Below are 20,229 nucleotides of genomic sequence, written 5' to 3' on the forward strand. Positions count from 1 at the left end.
CTCCCTGGGATGCCCATGAAAAACCCCGAGAGGAAGTAGACCTCCACATGATGGGGGAACAAATGCAGAACTATTTGAAGCAATTAACACTTTCTCTGAAGTTTCTCCACTCACAGGTAAAACAGGCACATCTCACTCGATATCCAGTGATCAAACCCGGAGATCATGTGTTGGTGAAAAACTGGGACTGAAAGAAACCAGTACAACGCTGGAGCGGACTCTTCCTCGTACTGCTGACTACACCAACTTCCGTCAAACTTGAAGGACGTTCAAGTTGGATACATCTATCCGATTGCAAGAAGATAGTCTCCAACCCAGACAAGAACACAGGGTGAAGATATTCATTATAATTTTTGGACTCTCTGGACTATTTAGCCTTAATGGCCACTCGGTAGTAAAAAAAATGACCTAAACGAGACCTGCCTTCCAATACCTATTTATATATGTCATATCTTTATGCCGGAAAATTGAACGTAAGCAAGTGTTGGGTTTGTACCCACATCCCCGTTCATTCGAGGGAAGGAATACCTCTCCAATCCCTCCCCTTTCATATCGCAGAGACGGTTGAATGGATTTTACGACAAAATCTAACAGGGAGCAGGGGACATAGGGGGGATATGGAAATATGGAGATCTGCTGGCTATGACATGACTAAATTTTCAGCTTCGTATCAACCTACCTATAATCATGCCTTGACTCCACCCTCCCTCACTGTCCACTCGTATAATGTTCAAGGTTCCATGTGTTTTAATAAATCAGGGAAAGGAAAGTTAATGGGGCAAAGTAGGTGCAACCGTACAGTTGACTGGCAAGGACCGGTACCAGGCATATCCAACAAGGGCATGTTTAACTATGATTGGTCCAAGGTATGGAATATATCCTCTAAGATTTCATGGGGACAGACATCCCAATCCCCTGGATGACATCAACTGATTATTTTACGGCCTATAATGGAACCTATTTCATATGCGGCACTAAAGCATATCCATGACTCCCCATTGATTGGACAGGATCCTGCTTTTTGGGATACGTTGTACCTCAAATGCATCACCTAGCCACCCTGAAGCACTCCCCCTCGCGAGCAAAAAGGACTATTTCTAAAACGGAACAGTTCTTTATGATGGCCTTTCCCTTGTACGGAACGGGCAAGGCAGCCAACGAACTGATCCACATGGCCACAGCATTGGAACAACTGGAGAACGTAACGGCAGCAGAAGCCAGGGAAACTAGACAGGCACTGGCTGAGGTCTCAGCTGAGCTAGTAGCTGTCCGGACCGTGGCATTACAAAATCGACTGGCTTTGGATTATCTGTTAGCCTCGCAGGGAGGAACGTGCACTATCATAGGTCAGGAGTGCTGCACTTATATTCCAGATGGCTCTGAAAATATCACTAACCTGGCCGACCATATTAAGAGACAGGCTGCTCAAATTCAAGAGATTGGCAGTGAGTTTCATGACTATAACCCGCCGGGTTGGCTAAGATGGTTGGGTCACGGATTATTTGATTGGATCTTTAAGGCCTTCATTCTACTACTCCTAATTGTACAAGGGATAGGATTGCTTGGTTGCTTGTGTAAATGCATTTTCAAACGAGTCATGGATATACCTATTTAACTAGTTGTCATGATATGACAAAAGGAGGGAATGTGATATGGTACGAATTAAGTAATGGCATGATGGGAAAACTGGTCAATGGGAAGACTGGTCAAAAGGTTTGATACAATGTAAGAAAGGCTGAAACTACACATTCCAGCTCCCCAGGCCCAGGTAAAGAATGCTGCCCTAACCATTTTCAGACTAGTATGGCCGTAGGCCAACTCTGCATAACTTGAAGTCTGAAAAGATCAGCGAAGGTCGAGTCATTCCAAAACACCGGACCTCGGCAACTCCTGATAAAACTAACTCGTCATAACCCAGGGCCGTAGGAATTTAAAACAAAGATAAGTTCAGGAAGAAACAAGTCTATTCTGACCTTTCAATGTTCCCTCCGAGGACTAAATAATGGGATGAGTGATATGACCAAACTTGGTCTGGTCTTTGCTTCCGTTTGATCAAACTCCTGACCATACTGTTGTCACATAATCTTGATAAAGATAATGTATAAATATTGATCTAATTCTCCGCGAAAAGCGCGGAACTTGTGAAAGACTGAGCAGTTTTGTTGACTGCTCTCTGACTTCAAGTTTCAGCCATTACTGCAAGCAGTTGTTTTCGAAAATAAAGCTTGTTATTCTGTCTTAACGAGTGTGTTGAATTTTTCTACCACAGAAGCGGGAAAATATTAACTTTGACACGCCCAGTCCTCCCCATCTGTATGACGACTTCAAGCCACCACGTACTGCTGCCTGCTCAGCCACTGGTGCCTCAGGATGAACGCTCAAAGGAAGATCAGACATCTTAGGAAGAATGTTGAGTGTGTGACAGAGGCATACAGCCGTGGCTTTTTTTAAAAATTCATTTACGGGATGTGGACGTCGCTGGTTAGGTCAGCATTTATTGCCCATCCCTAGTTGCCATTCAGCAGGTCCACTAGCGGGAAAGTTGGTGGCAATCCCGTTACAGCCATTTCGGTGGGCCCTAATGGACTTAAATGCTGGATAGATGGTTAACTGCCTGCATTTGGTGTTCTCATAAATTCAAAGCCAACCCACCTCCAAAAGCTGCCAGTCAATGAGAAGGCCAGAAGCTCTTCAGTCTCAGCAATGCCACTAGGGATGGTGACCACTGTTGTATCTGCAGGAAGCCCAGAGCACCCACGGTGGAACGGACACCAGAAGACAGGTGATTGGGGTCTGGAGCCATGCCCCAGTTAGCTGGCTGGTGTGGGGAGAGGGGATCATTTTGGTGGAGGGGGGGTGGGGGGGGTTGAAGGGAGCCTCCTAATCTGGGGCAGCCCTTGCTACTGGGGTGGAGGGTGCCCTCCTTGAAGAATAGGGTGCTTAACCATGAAGACCCAGCCCAAGTCCATGGAGAGGCTGCTAGTGTATACCTCGCGGCCTGCCCACATGGTGTGGGCCCTTCTACCCTTCCCACTGCTGATAGAATGGCCCAGGATAAGGCCCTTTAGTTGCTAATAATTAGCCACTTGGGCATCAATTGGACTCCGGGGAAAAACTGACCTCAACCTTCCCCTTCCTTTATTGAATCAAGCAGAATCACGCCTTCCCACCCAATTATATGTTCCCTCCATTTTCTAACCTGCTCCTGAGGGGTGGAGGAATATAATTGCACGCAATTAGGTGACCAGGCATGGGTGAGCTTCAGTCATGTCAAGGGGAAAGGATAGCGTGTGGGTCGACCTCTCAGAGTGAAAAGTTGTAGGAGGGTGGCTCATGGCTTTGCTGGCATGATCAAGGACCGTAGTTGAATCAAGCTCCAACTTGGGTCAGAGCTTCGCACAGAGCTTGGAGATCATCCTTTCCAGATTAGACTTGGTGTTATCCTCCATGACAATATTTGTAGATCTGACCATGATGCATCAGCGACATCCCAGCATCCATTGCAGCAGAAGTGGAAGCCACCCATCATCTAAGTGCTACTGTAGGAAGCTCAGACTGAGGCCATGAGATCTCTGCTTGTTGCCATTCAATCTCAGGGGCGGGATTCTCCGCAATCGGCGCGATGTTCGCCGACCGGCACCAAAAACGGCACGAATCAGTCCGGCATCGCGCCGCCCCAAAGGTGCGGAATTCTCTGCATCTTGAGGGGCCGAGCCCTCACCTTGAGGGGCTAGGCCCGCGCCGGACTGATTTCCGCCCCGCCAGCTGGCGGGATAGGCCTTTGGTGCCCCGCCAGCTGGCGCGGAAATTACTTTGCCATGCGGCGCAAGCGCGGGAGCGTCAGCGGCCGCTTACGGCATCCCCGCGCATGTGCAGTGGAGGGGGTCTCTTCCGCCTCCGACCATGGTGAAGGCGGAAGGAAAAGAGTGCCCCCACGGCACAGGCCCGCCCGCGGATCGGTGGGCCCTGATCGCGGGCCAGGCCACCGTGGGGGCACCCCCCGGGGCCAGATCACCCCATGCCCCCCCCAGGACCCCGGAGCCCGCCCGCGCCGCCTTGTCCCGCCGTTCGAAAGGTGGTTCAATCCACGCCAGCTGGCGTGGGTTGACAGCGGCGGGACTTCGGCCCATCGCGGACTGGAGAATTGCCGGGGGATTTCCGCCGACCGGCGCGGTGCGATTCCGGCCCCCGCCGAATCTCCGGTGGCGGAGAATTCGGGACACGGCGGGGGCGGGATTCACGCCGGCCTCCGGCGATTCTCCGACCCGGTGGGGGGTCGGAGAATCGCGCCCCAGGTGCTACCTCGAGGGGACGGAGAATTGCGATTTGGCGTCAAATCGGCGCCCGCCGCAATTTTGCCGTCGGAACCTATTTTCCGCCCAATCGCGTTTCCCGATTTCGGCGTCAGCCAATGGAGAATCCCGCACATTATGTCTGCCCACATTCAATGGCACGCCAGATTCCCTGAAACCCCGGGCGGGATTCTCCGACCCCCCGCCAGGTCGGAGAATCGCCGGGGGGCGGCGTGAATCCCGCCCCCGCCGGCTGCCGAATTCTCTGGCACCAGGGATTTGGCAGGGGCGGGAATCGCGCCACGCCCGTCGGGGGCCGTTGGCAGCAGCCCCCCCCCCCCCCCACGATGGGCCGAGTGGCTGCCCGTTTTCGGCCGTATGTTGCGACAGGTACTTACCGGCGGGACCTGGCTCCACGGCCGGCCTCCGGGGTCCTCAGGGGGCGTGGCGGGATCTGGCCCCGGGGGGTGCCCCCATTGTGGCCTGGCCCGCGATCGGAGCCCACTGATCCGCGGGCAGGCCTGTGCCGTGGGGGCACTCTATTCCTCCGCGTCGGCTGCTGTAACTGTCCGCGATGGCAAAAGCGGAGATGAACCCCCCTGCGCATGAGCTGGGTTGATGCCAGCACACGCTGGCGCTGGCGCACATGCGTCAACCCGCACCGGCTGGCGGAGGCCCTTCGCCGCTGGATGGCGTGTCGCCAAGCCCCGTGAGCTGCACGGTAGCATAGTGGTTAGCATAATTGCTCCACAGCTCCAGGGTCCCAGGTTCGATTCCCGGCTTGGGTCACTGTCTGTGCGGAGTCTGCACGTTCTCCCCGTGTGTGCGTGGGTTTCCTCCGGGTGCTCCGGTTTCCTCCCACAGTCCAAAGACGTGCAGGTTAGGTGGATTGGCCATGCTAAATTGCCCTTAGTGTCCAAAATTGGCCTTAGGGTTGGTTGAGTGGGGTTACTGGGTTATGGGGATAGGGTGGTGTGGGCCTCGGTAGGGTGCTCTTTCCAAGAGCCGGTGCAGACTCGATGGGCCGAATGGCCTCCTTCTGCACTGTAAATTCTATGATTCTATGATTCCGTGCCGGCCAGCGCGGTGCAATCCACTCCGGCGCCAGCCTAGCCCCTGAAGGCGCGGAGGATTCCACACCTTCGGGGCGGCCCGATGCCGGAGTGGTTCACGCCACTCCTTCGCGCAGGAGTTGCCCACCCCGCCGGTTTTCGTAGAATCCCGCCCCCCAGGTTTTATAAATTAGGAGCAAAGTTTTCTAATGCCCACCAAAGCTTTGTCCTGCTCTATCTCTGTGCTTCTCTAATTCTGGTCTCTTGAACACCTAATTTTAATGACTCCACTAATGGTGGCTGTACCTTCAGGCCTTAAGCTGTAGAATTAATTGTCTAAATTTTCCAGCTTCTCTATCTCTCTTCCATTCTTCAAGGTATTCCTTAAAACCTACCATTTTGATCAAACTTTTGGTCATCTTCCCTAATATCAGCGCTTCCCTAATATTCCCTAAGGGCAGCACGGTAGCATTGTGGATAGCACAATTGCTTCACAGCTCCAGGGTCCCAGGTTCGATTCCGGCTTTGGTCACTGTCTGTGCGGAGTCTGCACATCCTCCCCGTGTGTGCGTGGGTTTCCTCCGGGTGCTCCGGTTTCCTCCCACAGTCCAAAGATGTGCAGGTTAGGTGGATTGGCCATGATAAATTGCCCTTAGTGTCCAAAATTGCCCTTAGTGTTGGGTGGGGTTATTGGGTTATGGGGATAGGGTGGAGGTGTTGACCTTGGGTAGGGTGCTCTTCCCAAGAGCCGGTGCAGACTCGATGGGCCGAATGGCCTCCTTCTACACTGTAAAGTCTATGATAATCTCCGTATTGGCATGAGTTAAATTAGGTCTTATAACACTTTTCTGAAGCATCTCGGAATGGTTTGTCATGTTAAAATTTGGCGTTTTTTCATTGTCCACTCCTTGATATTTGTACAATTGAATGTCTCATGGAAAAGTTTCATCTGTGCTATGAGTGAGAGTAATCACCATTTAGGAAAGAAATTGGACCAATTACCTTTAATTTATGAAGGCCATTGTACAAAGTGGCAAACAGGAGCTGTGGGAGTTGGCATGTCTAATTAGGGAACCCCCTGAAGAATGAATTTCCAACTAGTCCAGTGAGGAAAAGGTGCTGTAAGGTCCTCTTTCTCCACAGGATATTGGCAGGTCAACAAGAGAAAATAGCAGCATTGACTTCAATCTTTGCAGAATGCTCATTGGGCCCTATTTCTTCGGGTAAAATGTAAAAAACGTATTTAACAAAATGGCAAAATTTCAAAGTAAGGCCATAATCTGTAACAGTGAGATGTATTCACTTTATTATGCTCGCCGGTACGGGAAGAGATCTGGATGCCATTTCTGAATGGCTCTCCGATCACTTGACACCTCCCCGCCACCCCCCCCCCCACCCCACCACGGCCTCAGGACTCCCCAATGCTCTAACTTACCAATAACCGAGTCCTCGAGCCCTCCCTCACCCTACCTCATAAGAGCAGGGAATCCCCCCGACTCGATCCCCAGCATGGACAAGATGCCACCCGGGCACCTTGGCCCCTTGGCACTGCCAGCCTGGCACCATGGCTGTGCGCCTGCAAGCCTGGCAGTGCTACCTGAGCATCCTGGCACTGCCAGGGTTAAACACAGGTGGCACTGCCAGGGTATCCGGGTGGCACTGCTAGGGTGCCAGGCTTATAGCGCCATGTGCCCGGGTGTCATCAGGGGTGCCAGGGTACCACCTGCCCGGAGCCGGACCACCCAGGGGAGCCCAATCACCTGGTTGACCACCCCCCCACCTCCCCCCCCCCCCCCCCAAATGCTGTTACGCCTGGTCCACATTTGTGGGGACCAGTGCTAAACAGTGCCTGGTCGAGGTTAAGGCTAGAAGCCTCCAGGCAATGCACAAGGAAAATTGATTTGCTTTCCAGCTATGAGTCTTGGCTACAGCCTTGCGGGTGCTGTACAATTCTTACTAATAAATACCTCATGTGTTCACTACTGGAGTCTCTGAAAGCGCATCATTACAGGTCTTAAAACAGGTACTTGGGTTTAAATGAAGGCTGAAAATGCACAGCAGGTCAGTTATCATCTGTGGGGGGAAAAATAGATGCTTGTTTGGGTGTGTTCTTGTCATCAGTTCATTATTCAATACCTGTTTTAAGACTTTTGGCAGTATTTCTGCATTCACTTTATTTTCGAAACATTGCATTTTTTGTAACTTTTATTTTCCATCTTTCCCCTGAATATAATATACTTTTATGGACCCTCAAAATTGAGTTCTAAGTAAAATCACATCGAAAAAGAGTGGATTGGAAAAAACGCTAACATTTTCCTTTGCGCCTAGATTTCAGCTTTCTAAGTAGTAAACAAGACATTTAGATATTCTCTTGCTATTTGTTTCAATGGAAGAAAACAGCGGTGAATCTAATGCACGCATTAAATAAACGCAAAATGCTAACTTTTCCTCATGTTGGTCATTGGGTATTTCCAGAATTTTCTGTTATTCATGTCTCAGATTTCCAGTATTTGCCATTTCTTTTTCTTGTGTGCTTTATTCGACTTGTAACTTGGTGATTTTCCTGTTGGACCACAGTGCGGCCTATCTTACAAATCTCTTTTTGTTTCCATCAGAAAGCAGAACCAAGGCCCAGTAGTGATCTCATACCTGTCTGTGCATTCGACATGTTTGTCTCAATTTTGTTACGTTGAGCGTTTCTTGGCTGATTTTGATTTCTAACTTATTTACGTCATTTGGACGGTTCTGTCATTTTTTTTCCCCGCTGCTGCTAAAAGTTACAGGTAAGTGACCGTCGCTTCTGCTACCAGTCTATAATATCTTCAGTGTCAATTGCCTCACCAGGAAAGGTTCTGCATGAACTACGAGTGCGTGGAAGCATCATTGTTTAACAACAGAACTCAAAAGATAAACTAGTCTAAATGAGTACAAAGTACTTTTACAGGAGAAGTTAATAGAGAACACATTTAAGGACACACACTGGTTGTAGTTTAATGTTTAGAATTAACTCTTGCGAGTGAGTTATAGTCAATGCTTTATTTGGGATATAAATCAAGTACTACATATCATAAACACCCTGATTTATGCTCTTCAATAAAAATTAAGTGACACTAATTGAGAAAATTAGTTCAACAGTAAACATACTCCCTTGTAGATCAGTTCTAGCCAGAGCAGCATGAGTGCCAATTAGTCTGTTACATGACCCAGAATCTGTATATTTTCAATATTCTCTTCAGAGCAAAAGTACTTCCAGAAATTAGAAAAAGTGTTTTTTTTTAAAATCACATTCAGGGTCGCACATGGAGCTTGGCCTGACCTGAGGACATATCAGGATATTGTGAGCAGGCTCGATCTATTTTCCGTCTATTAAAATTAATCAACAGAAAACTCTTGAGGAGTAGATCAGTGATTCGCTGATGTGCCTTTCAGGTGTTGAGGTTTGATGCCAGCAGCTCCTATTAGTAACATTTACCCTGTTGTCGAACCTACAGGAAACATGAGAAAGATTTTAGGGAAATTACCTCAGTCTTATATAAGGAGAAGTCAATTAAATAGGAAGGGGAAACAAAAATGACGGCCTGGATTTTCATCGCCGAGGTAGGGAGTAGGAGTCGGGAAAATTCCCGGCTTCCACGCACCTGCCTCGGGAGAGGGTGGCCATCATGGTAACTTCATTGTCAGGAGGCAGGCTATACCTGGGCCGACCGACCCGGGAAAAGTGGTTGGGTCCAGTCACATCGACTGCTGGGGTTGTTTAAAAGGCCTGCCTCGGCGCTGTGGGACTTTGTCCCAGTTATAATGAAAACGGTCAGGCCCTGTAGACCTCATTCCTCACGCTACCTGCCCTCCCCATACCAGGCTATTCTCAGGATAGGAGCTGTTTAGCACAGGGCTAAATCGCTGGCTTTGAAAGCAGAGCAAGGCAGGCCAGCAGCACGGTTCAATTCCCGTACCAGCCTCCCCGAACAGGCGCCGGATTGTGGCGACTAGGGGCTTTTCACAGTAACTTCATTTGAAGCCTACTTGTGACAATAAGCGATTTTCATTTCATTTCATTTCATCTACCATCCCATGGTCCCTCATGCCTGCTAATGTCAGGCTGCAGCTCCCCTCTGCACATTGCAACTCACCCCACTGCCCCCATCTGCCACCTAAATGCATGTAGCATTGGTAACAAAGTAGATAATTAAGAGCACAAATAGAAATAAATCTTTATGATCCAATAGTCATTATAAAGCATAGCTACAGGATGATAACGACTGTGACCTAACTATTCAAGAGTGCATTGCCATGTTCTGTAGACTGGCCGAAGTGAATGATGAACTACAGAACATGTAGTTTAAATAATTTATTGTAGAACAACTGCGTGATAGGATAAATAAAATAATAAATGACTAACACTGATCAACTATTGTGGAACTACTGCAAATATGTCTATCCTCCAGCACGGCCTACTCCCAACTGCCAGACCACAGGGGCATGTGATGGGTTTACATGGCCATCTAGTGGTGGGAGGTCCTGCAGAACATTATGTACAAACTTGCCTTATGCATATCATCACATGCATGACATTTTGGAAGGACAGGTAGCTAGGAAAAGGAGGAGGAGCATCTCTGCTAATTATAGATGGTATTGGTACATGAGAGAGGGTTCTACAGCTCAAGATGTGGGATCAGTTTGGGTAGAGATAAAAATTAGTAAAGATGGGAAGTCACTCCTGGGAGTGGTTTATAGACTCCCGTAACAGTAACCACACTTTAAGACAAGGTATATGGGAAGACATAATGCGGGCTTGTGACAAAGATATGGCAAAACTTGTGGGTGATTTTAATCTACATATGGATTAGATGAATCAGATGGGCAAGGGTAGCGTAGAAGGTGAGTTCGTAGGGTGTTCTTTGGGCCTGTTTTCCTAATTTTACAGCCAACCAGTGGGCAGGCGATTCTAGATCTGGTATTGAGCACCCAGTCAGGATTAATTAATTGCATCATAGTAAAGGCACCGCTAGGTAGCAGTGATTATCACGTGATTGAATTTTGCGTTCAGTTGGAGGGAAAGAGGAATGGCTTAAATAAGGGCCATTATGAGGGGATGACGACAGAGCTGGCTAAAGTGAACTTGGAAATTAGGTTAAGGGATAAGTCAGAAGAAATTCAGTGACAGACATTTAAGGACACTACAAACACGCAACAAAGATACATTCCAGTGATAAAGAAACACTCTATGGGTAGGGCACGCCCGCTGTGGCTAATGAAGGAAGTTAAAAGTAGTATCAAATTGAAAGCAATAGCGTCCAATTCCACAGGTCAGGTCAGAAGATTGGACAAAATATAAAAAACAGCAAAGACTGACACAAACAAAAATAATGAGGAGGGAGAAAGTAGAGTATGAGAGAAAGATGGTTCAAAATATTAAAACATGTAATAAGAGTTTCTGCAAATAATTGAAATGGAAAAGAGAAGTAAATTGAGCATTGATCCTCTCGAGAGCGAGTAGGGCAACTTAATAATGGAAGACTAATAATGGAAGATTAAGAATTGGCAGATATTTTTGCATCTGTCTTCAGTGTAAAAGATACAAATTATTATGGGCCAGGGTTTAGAAACTCTGAAGTATGGCGGAGTTAACTGACCCACGATTTTTAATATATTTTGGGTGTGGGGAGCACAAGGGACACTTTCCAAGTGTGATACGACAGAGACCTTAGGAATCTTTAACCATAAAACAATGTTTATTTTTATAAATCCAGTTAATTCTTTATAACACCCACATTAACATCTTATCAAATACTAACACTGATACTTTCCCCAAAGATAATATTCTATAGGTAACCCTCAACAACTTTCCCAACAACATCCATTAAGTCATAAACCCTTTTTTTTAATACAGACAGCAAGTTTGCATTCCTTACAGAAACAGGTACTACGTTGAAATCAACAAATGAACTCAAAACATTCTTTAGATTGCAGGGAGAGATTGATACACATGTGCTTGCATTCACTGCAGCATTCCAACTCCAGCCAAAACTAAAACACACAGAGCTACAAAATGGCTTCCAGCTCAAACCGAAAATAAAAGACAGAGCAGAGCTCATCTCCACCCACACACTGACATCACTGCAGCTATTTGATAAACACCCATTTCTTAAAGGTACACACACACATGACACCTCCCCCCAAGGAAAAAAAATAAACCACCAACTTCAAGGTGGTTTCATTTTTCACCTTTTCATTTTCCTTTAAGAAATAAGACATGGATAGAGCAGGGACAGGAATGGATGTTGCAGGTTCCGGGGTTTAGGTGTTTTAGTAAGCTCAGAGAAGGAGGCAAAAGAGGGGGAGGTGTGGCGCTGCTAGTCAAGAGCAGTATTACGGTGGCGGAGAGGATGCTAGATGGGGACTCATCTTCCGAGGTAGTATGGGCTGAGATTAGAAACATGAAAGGAGAGGTCACACTGTTGGGAGTCTTCTATAGGCCTCCAAATAGTTCTAGGGATGTAGAGGAAAGGATGGCGAGGATGATCCTGGATAAGAGCGAAAGTAACAGGGTAGTTATTATGGGAGACTTTAACTTTCCAAATATTGACTGGAAAAGATATAGTTCAAGTACATTAGATGGGTCGTTTTTTGTACAGTGTGTGCAGGAGGGTTTCCTGACACAGTTTGTTGACAGGCCAACAAGAGGCGAGGCCACATTGGATTTGGTTTTGGGTAATGAACCAGGCCAGGTGTTGGATTTGGAGGTAGGTGAGCACTTTGGGGACAGTGACCACAATTCGGTGACGTTTACGTTAAGGATGGAAAGGGATAAGTATACACCGCAGGGCAAGAGTTATAGCTGGGGGAAGGGAAATTATGATGCCATTAGACGTGACTTGGGGGGGATAAGGTGGAGAAGTAGGCTGCAAGTGTTGGACACACTGGATAAGTGGAGCTTGTTCAAGGATCAGCTACTGCGTGTTCTTGATAAGTATGTACCGGTCAGGCAGGGAGGAAGGTGCCGAGCGAGGGAACCGTGGTTTACCAAAGAAGTGGAATCTCTTGTTAAGAGGAAGAAGGAGGCCTATGTGAAGATGAGGTGTGAAGTTTCAGTTGGGGCGATGGATAGTTACAAGGTAGTGAGGAAGGATCTAAAGAGAGAGCTAAGACGAGCAAGGAGGGGACATGAGAAGTATTTGGCAGGAAGGATCAAGGAAAACCCAAAAGCTTTCTATAGGTATGTCAGGAATAAGCGAATGACTAGGGAAAGAGTAGGACCAGTCAAGGACAGGGATGGGAAGTTGTGTGTGGAGTCTGAAGAGATAGGCGAGATACTAAATGAATATTTTTCGTCAGTATTCACTCAGGAAAAAGATAATGTTGTGGAGGAGAATGCTGAGCTCCAGGTAAATAGATTAGATGGCATTGAGGTACGTAGGGAAGAGGTGTTGGCAATTCTGGACAGGCTGAAAATAGATAAGTCCCCGGGACCTGATGGGATTTATCCTAGGATTCTCTGGGAGGCCAGGGAAGAGATTGCTGGACCATTGGCTTTGATTTTTATGTCATCATTGGCTACAGGAATAGTGCCAGAGGACTGGAGGATAGCAAATGTGGTCCCTTTGTTCAAAAAGGGGAGCAGAGACAACCCCGGCAACTATAGACCGGTGAGCCTCACGTCTGTAGTGGGTAAAGTCTTGGAGGGGATGATAAGAGACAAGATTTATAATCATCTAGATAGGAATAATATGATCAGGGATAGTCAGCATGGCTTTGTGAAGGGTAGGTCATGCCTCACAAACCTTATCGAGTTCTTTGAGAAGGTGACTGAACAGGTAGACGAGGGTAGAGCAGTTGATGTGGTGTATATGGATTTCAGCAAAGCGTTTGATAAGGGTCCCCACGGTAGGCTATTGCAGAAAATACGGAGGCTGGGGATTGAGGGTGATTTAGAGATGTGGATCAGAAATTGGCTAGCTGAAAGAAGACAGAGGGTGGTGGTTGATGGGAAATGTTCAGAATGGAGTTCAGTCACAAGTGGAGTACCACAAGGATCTGTTCTGGGGCCGTTGCTGTTTGTCATTTTTATCAATGACCTAGAGGAAGGCGCAGAAGGGTGGGTGAGTAAATTTGCAGACGATACTAAAGTCGGTGGTGTTGTCGATAGTGTGGAAGGAAGTAGCAGGTTACAGAGGGATATAGATAAGCTGCAGAGCTGGGCTGAGAGGTGGCAAATGGAGTTTAATGTAGAGAAGTGTGAGGTGATTCACTTTGGAAGGAATAACAGGAATGCGGAATATTTGGCTAATGGTAAAGTTCTTGGAAGTGTGGATGAGCAGAGGGATCTAGGTGTCCATGTACATAGATCCCTCAAAGTTGCCACCCAGGTTGATAGGGTGGTGAAGAAGGCCTATGGAGTGTTGGCCTTTATTGGTAGAGGGATTGAGTTCCGGAGTCAGGAGGTCATGTTACAGCTGTACAGAACTCTGGTACGGCCGCATTTGGAGTATTGCGTACAGTTGTGGTCACCGCATTATAGGAAGGACGTGGAGGCTTTGGAGCGGGTGCAGAGGAGATTTACCAGGATGTTGCCTGGTATGGAGGGAAAATCTTATGAGGAAAGGCTGATGGACTTGAGGTTGTTTTCGTTGGAGAGAAGAAGGTTAAGAGGAGACTTAATAGAGGCATACAAAATGATCAGGGGGTTGGATAGGGTGGACAGTGAGAGCCTTCTCCCGTGGATGGAAATGGCTGGCACGAGGGGACATAACTTTAAACTGAGGGGTAATAGATATAGGACAGAGGTCAGAGGTAGGTTCTTTACGCAAAGAGTAGTGAGGCCGTGGAATGCCCTACCTGCTACAGTAGTGAACTCGCCAACATTGAGGGCATTTAAAAGTTTATTGGATAAACATATGGATGATAATGGTATAGTGTAGGTTAGATGGCTTTTGTTTCGGTGCAACATCGTGGGCCGAAGGGCCTGTACTGCGCTGTATTGTTCTATGTTCTATGTTCTATGTTCTATAAATACTGACAATAAGTATATATATAATAACTTTATTTTTAAAAAACAAAACAAAACATCAAACATTTGTAATAACATAGTCCATTTTAGTTCTTTTCTTGTAACTCTTCATCACATTCATGACAAAGCATCGGCTATCACGTTTCCTCGTCCTGCCACATGTATTATTTTTAAATAACTGGCTGCAACAATAAACTCCACCGAAACAGTCTGGCATCGTTATTCCGTAAACTTTCCAAAAACGTCAATGGATTATGATCAGTATATATAATTGTATCAGACGGATTGCTGGTCACATAAATGTGAAAGTGTTGCAAAGCCAGCGCCGAGTTCAAAGTTTCCTTCTCAATCGTCGAATACTTCTTTTGGTGAGTATTTAATTTCTTGGAAAAATAACCAATAGACCGCTCTAGTCCTTCGTCGTCGTCTTGTAAGAGCACCGCACCTAGACCCACATCACTCGCATCAACAGCCACTTTGAATGGTTTTGTATAATTTGGGATGGTTAACACAGGAGCACTGGTTAACACACCCTTCAGGCCGCCAAATGCCTGTTGACACTCCTCTGTCCACTGAAAGTTGCTACGCTTCTTCAGCAAGTCCGTCAGTGGAGCGACCACACTGCTAAAATTCGGCACAAATTTCCGGTAAAATCCACTCATACCAAGAAATCACATTAGTTCCCTTCGTGTCAAGGGTATTGGAAACTCCCCAATAACTTTTGTTTTCAGATGACATTCACTTTTATTAGAATTCTTTGAGGAAGTAACACGCAATACGGATGAAGGAGAACCTGTGAATGTACTGTACTGAGATTTCCAGAAGGTAGTTTTGACAAGGTGCCATGTAAAAGGAAACTGCACAAATTAAGAGCTCATAGCATAGGGAGTAACATATTAATATAGGTAGAAAATTGGCTAGCTAACAGGAAACAGGGTAGGCATAAATGGGTCATTTTTGGCTTGGCAGAAGGTGGCGAGTGGAGTGCTACAAGGATCAGTGCAGGGGTTTCAACAATCTACAGCAATAATTTGGATGAAGGGACTAAATGTATAGTCATTAGGTTTGCTGATGACACAAAGATAGGTAGGAAAATAAGTTGTGAAGGGATCTTAAGGGGTCTAGAAAGGGATATTGATAGAGTAAGTGAGTAGGCAAAAAATTGGCAGATGGAGTATAATGTGGAAAAATGTGAACCTGTCCATTTTGGCTGGAAAAATGGTAAAGCAGTATATTATCTAATGGGAGAAAGATTGCAGAACTCTGAAGTACAAATGGAACTGGGTATTCTGGTATATGAATCACCAAAAGGTTGGTGTGCAGGTACAGTAAGTGATTAGGAAAGAAAATGGAATGTTATAAATTCAAAGTCAGATTGCCATTCTGCTCCTTTCTCCTTACATTGCAAAGCAGCTGCGTGTTTCTCACCCCACCTTCCAACTCAGCCGAGTGAGATATGTGCAGTGCAGTAGGTCACTGAGGCCTCCACGCAAGTGCAGTAGCATCGGGGAAAGTGAAGCCTCACTCCCTCTTTCTAACGGCACTAACTACCATAAAGCAGGTATGTTTAAAGGTTCCAGCCACTTTGAGAAGCCATAGAGAAGGTAAGTGTGTACGAGACCTGGGTGGGATGGGTGCAGGAGCTGGGGCAGGATGGGTGGTGGGTTAAATCGGGAAGGTGGTTGAGGAATCAGAGAGGACGTGGGTGGGATAGTCAGTGGTCATGTGCATTAGTTGAGGGTGCTCAGTGAGGGGGTTGGGGTGGTCAGTCAGGTGGGTTGAACACGGGCATCATGGTGGGGCACAATGGGGGGATCGGCGATCAGTTAGAGGGCTAGGTGCTAGTCGGTAAATCAGGGGCTAGCCGCGAGGTCAGTGGGTTGTTGGGAGGTCGGGGCAGTGTCTTACAGTAGTCAAGGGCTTGGCTGGGAGATTGAGGTGATAGTTGCTGGGAGTTGGGGTAGTCAGTGGGTTGAGGTGTGGTGGTGTAGTCGGGAGGTGGCATTGGAAGGATAATTGGGGAGGTGGGGCGTAGTCATGAGTGGGGGAGTAGTTTTGGAACACAGGAGGTTATTTAGGGGATAGTTGGTGAGGTGGGGGAGTAAATGGTAATTGTCGGGATGGGTGTTGTCAGGGGTATTGCGGTGCTAGTGGGTGCAATATGGTTGACTCTTAACTGCCCCTCAAGGGCAATTAGGGTTGGGCAATAAATGCTGCCACATCCTGCGGCGCCCACGTCCCATGAACAAATTTTAAAAATGTTGTGGGGAGCTGAGATAACAAGCAACAGTTGTGCCACATAAATGTCCAGGAATTACCTTCTATACAGAAGAATATAGCCATCCCCCCTTGACATTCAGCGGCATTGCTATTACTGAATTCTCCCATCAGCAATAATCGGGAGATTTACCATTGACCAGTTACGTGTCGCCTCTCTGTCCAAGCCTGGATGTTGTCCAGGTCTTGCTGCATGTGGGCATGGGTTTCCGTATCTAAGGAGTTGTAAATGTGCAATTATTAGCAAACATCTCCACCTCTGTCCTTATGTTGGAGGCAAAGTCATTGATGAAGCAGGTGAAGATGTTTGGACATTACCCCGATGAACCCCCTGTTGGGTGTCACTGCGGAAGAAACATAGAAAGCTAATATGCTGTAGAGCAAGCAATTAGGAAGACAAATGGTGTGATAGCCTTTATTGCATATTGACGTACAAGAGCAAGGAAGTCTTGCTGCAATTGTACAGTGCTTTGGTGTGACCATGCCTTTAATTTTCTGTAGGACTGACGCAGCTTTGGTCTGTAAGGAAGAATATCCTTACCTTAGCAAAGGTTCACTAGATTTATACCTAGGATACTTATATTGTCCTATGAGGAGAGATTGGGTAGAATATGGTTACGTTCTTTGAAGTTTAGAAGAATGAGAGATGATTTCATTGAAGCATGTAAAATTCTGAGAGGGCTTGACAGGATTTGTTCAGATAGGGTATTTCATCTGGTTGGAGAGTTTGGGATGAGGGGTATAGGCTTGAATTTTCGTTCAATCCCTTATAAAAGGAAGCTTTGTAATTCACAACCCCACTTTAGAGAGTCTATAACCACTTGGAGCTGGCAATCAATCTGTGAACTGAGAGGCACCCCACTCTGAAATTGGAAGGTTGTGAATCAGTTTACAACACTAATGCACTAATGAGTCTTCTGGCTCATATCATTAGTAAGGTGAAATAGTAAGCACTGTTCTTTTGAAAAGACTGAAGACAGTTTGGATTTCAAATATTTAAAGGGAAGAAGTTTTAAATTCCTTGACAGCTTGACAATTCATTTTGATCATTTATTTTGACATTTCCAATGAGTTTATGGACATTCATGTCTAGTCTTAACTAGGCCATAGGGTGCCTTAGTTCTTCCAAAGAGCACTTTACCTCTCGCAAAGAGCAGCTTACCTCTCCCAAAGGGCATCTTACATTCCAGGACCATACCCAATGGGCACCTTACCTCTCCAAAAGGGAACTCCACTATCCAAGCAACTCTGCAAAATTTAGGCCTACTCCTACCATCTAATCTGCACATGTCATGTTTCCTACTCCTAGCTGACAAAAATCTGGCATGATTTGGAATTTGTCCTCAAAAGTGGAGGGATTAGCTGAGTTTCGGGCGGAATTCCAGGTTTCAGTTTTCCATTGCTGTGAAAATTCAGGCCACAATCTCAGAATAATGGATTGAGAAAGGGAGACTAGAGAACCCATTTATCACAACTGACAACTATTCTAAATATGTCACTGTGCGTGTCCAAAAGAGCAAGAGCCCATTTCCAATAACTTATTGGATAAGCCAACAGCACAGACAGAATATATTCATAAACCATGGAGAAAAGTTGGTCCCCTCTGCAGAACTATTCAAACAAGGGCGATTAAGGATAGAAAATTGGCAAACAGAATCTGAAGGGGTTGGTCAAAACAGAAAGCAGGTCTGACAGCATCTGTGGAGAGGGAAGGGAGCTAATGCTTCAAGTCTGAATGACCCTTTGTCAAGGCTGATATTGACCAGTATTTTCTGTTTTTGTTTCAGATTCCAGCATCCACAGTAATTTACTTTAATCTGAAGGAGTGGGTGTAAGGATGGAAGGTGATTTATTTGTTATGAATGCATTAGTGCTGGTTTTATACGTCCTTTCACATTTTAACAAGAAAACAGTTAGAAGTACATGAGGAAAATACATAAAAGATGTTTAAGACTTTGATTGAATGAGGAGTACATAATGACTTTAAGGTTAGCAAATTTCATGTATTTTGTCTAGGTTACAGATAAATTGTTAAATTAATCTTTCAAGAGCTGCTGCATTTTTCGCAGTCCCAATGGTCGTTGTGTTCTTTAGCAAATATAATTGGGACAGGAAGAATGGAGGGCCAGGACTAATAATCACATTGGCTCTGGACAGCTCCTACAAGTTAACGAAAGGCCAGCCAAGCACTTACAAAAATAAAGCATTGGACAAGATTGGGTCCTTTAACTATTCTTTTCATAGACCATGTGGAAGAAAGTGTGGAGCACACACAGAATAGCAAATCCTCCCCACTAGCTCTCTGATCTATAGTGTGTTCCTAACACCTGACACGTTCATGACTCATTTTGTTTGAAATTGGAACATTAAACTTGGCAATGTTAAGTTATCAATTTTCTTCCATGCAGCTTAACAGTTTCGTGTGAGTGTTGCCAGCATAATGCTTTTAAAACATGACCAGTGGACTAGTGGTGGTGATTTCATTATTTGAATGCTGTGATTACTGGAAGTAACTCAGGCTGTTCCACACATGTGGGCATCGCTCAAGATCAAGATGGACCTGGCCCTGGTAAGATATACTTTGGGTATGTCATCGCTTTGTACACTTACTGTCTGCAAGTTAATGTTGTTCACACAACTTGTTCCCAAATTCTAGCCATGACTCAGCTGCGAATGCACAAGGTCACAGATGTACAATAACTTAGCAAACAATGTCCCTTGCCCATGCACACATATTCATGTGGATCTACTCAATCCAAAATCTGATATCAATTACAACTCAATTAGGACATCTGCAGGATAACCATTGGCGAAATATTCCTTTGCCTCTGATAGAACTACTTCCAAGGTTGCCTTTTTGGTATCTGACCTCTCTGTGTTGATGGATGCCAGACATAAGTTGATACCAAATATAACCACATCCAATTATTCATCACATTCCGAGGAGAAAACCTTTTTTAAAATTCCATAATTTGGTTTAAAAATGTTTATAATACACCGATATTTTGACTAATTTATAGATTAGTAATTGTTATCACTGGCTGTTGAAATAAACGTAATGATGTAGAGATTTGGTAATATGATTAGAGACAATCTTTTCCATGATTTACAATTAACGTGTCAGTTGCTTCTTTAACAGAATGCACTTTCTAGATCAGTCCTGTCCAACCTTTTTGTGTGTGTGGGGGGGAGGCTATATTTCAAAATATTTCTCACTCAAGGGGCCAATGAGCAAATTTCAGGAAGATAAAATATGGCACAACTTTAAATATGAGTTTTTAAAAAATGTATGAACTGGCCACTCCCAGTCTCAGGGTGCTCACTCAATCACCCTCACCCACTGTGAGAGAGGATGAGAGTGCACAATGGAGTGTGCGTGGGAGTGAACCAGACTTATGGACACATTCTGCCCCTGCACTCGCACCCTACCATTCTCTCACCAAACCCTCACACTCTCTCACCCCAACCATATTCTCTCACCCACACACATTCACCCTGATGTGTTGGGTGCTCTGGATCCGTGGAACACATACAGGCCACCAACACTTAAAATAGTGCAACACTATTTTATTAAGTTAGAAACTGTTGAACATACTTTCAC

The sequence above is a fragment of the Scyliorhinus torazame genome, chromosome 8 (assembly GCF_047496885.1).
Source record: "Scyliorhinus torazame isolate Kashiwa2021f chromosome 8, sScyTor2.1, whole genome shotgun sequence".
Lineage (NCBI taxonomy): Eukaryota > Metazoa > Chordata > Chondrichthyes > Carcharhiniformes > Scyliorhinidae > Scyliorhinus > Scyliorhinus torazame.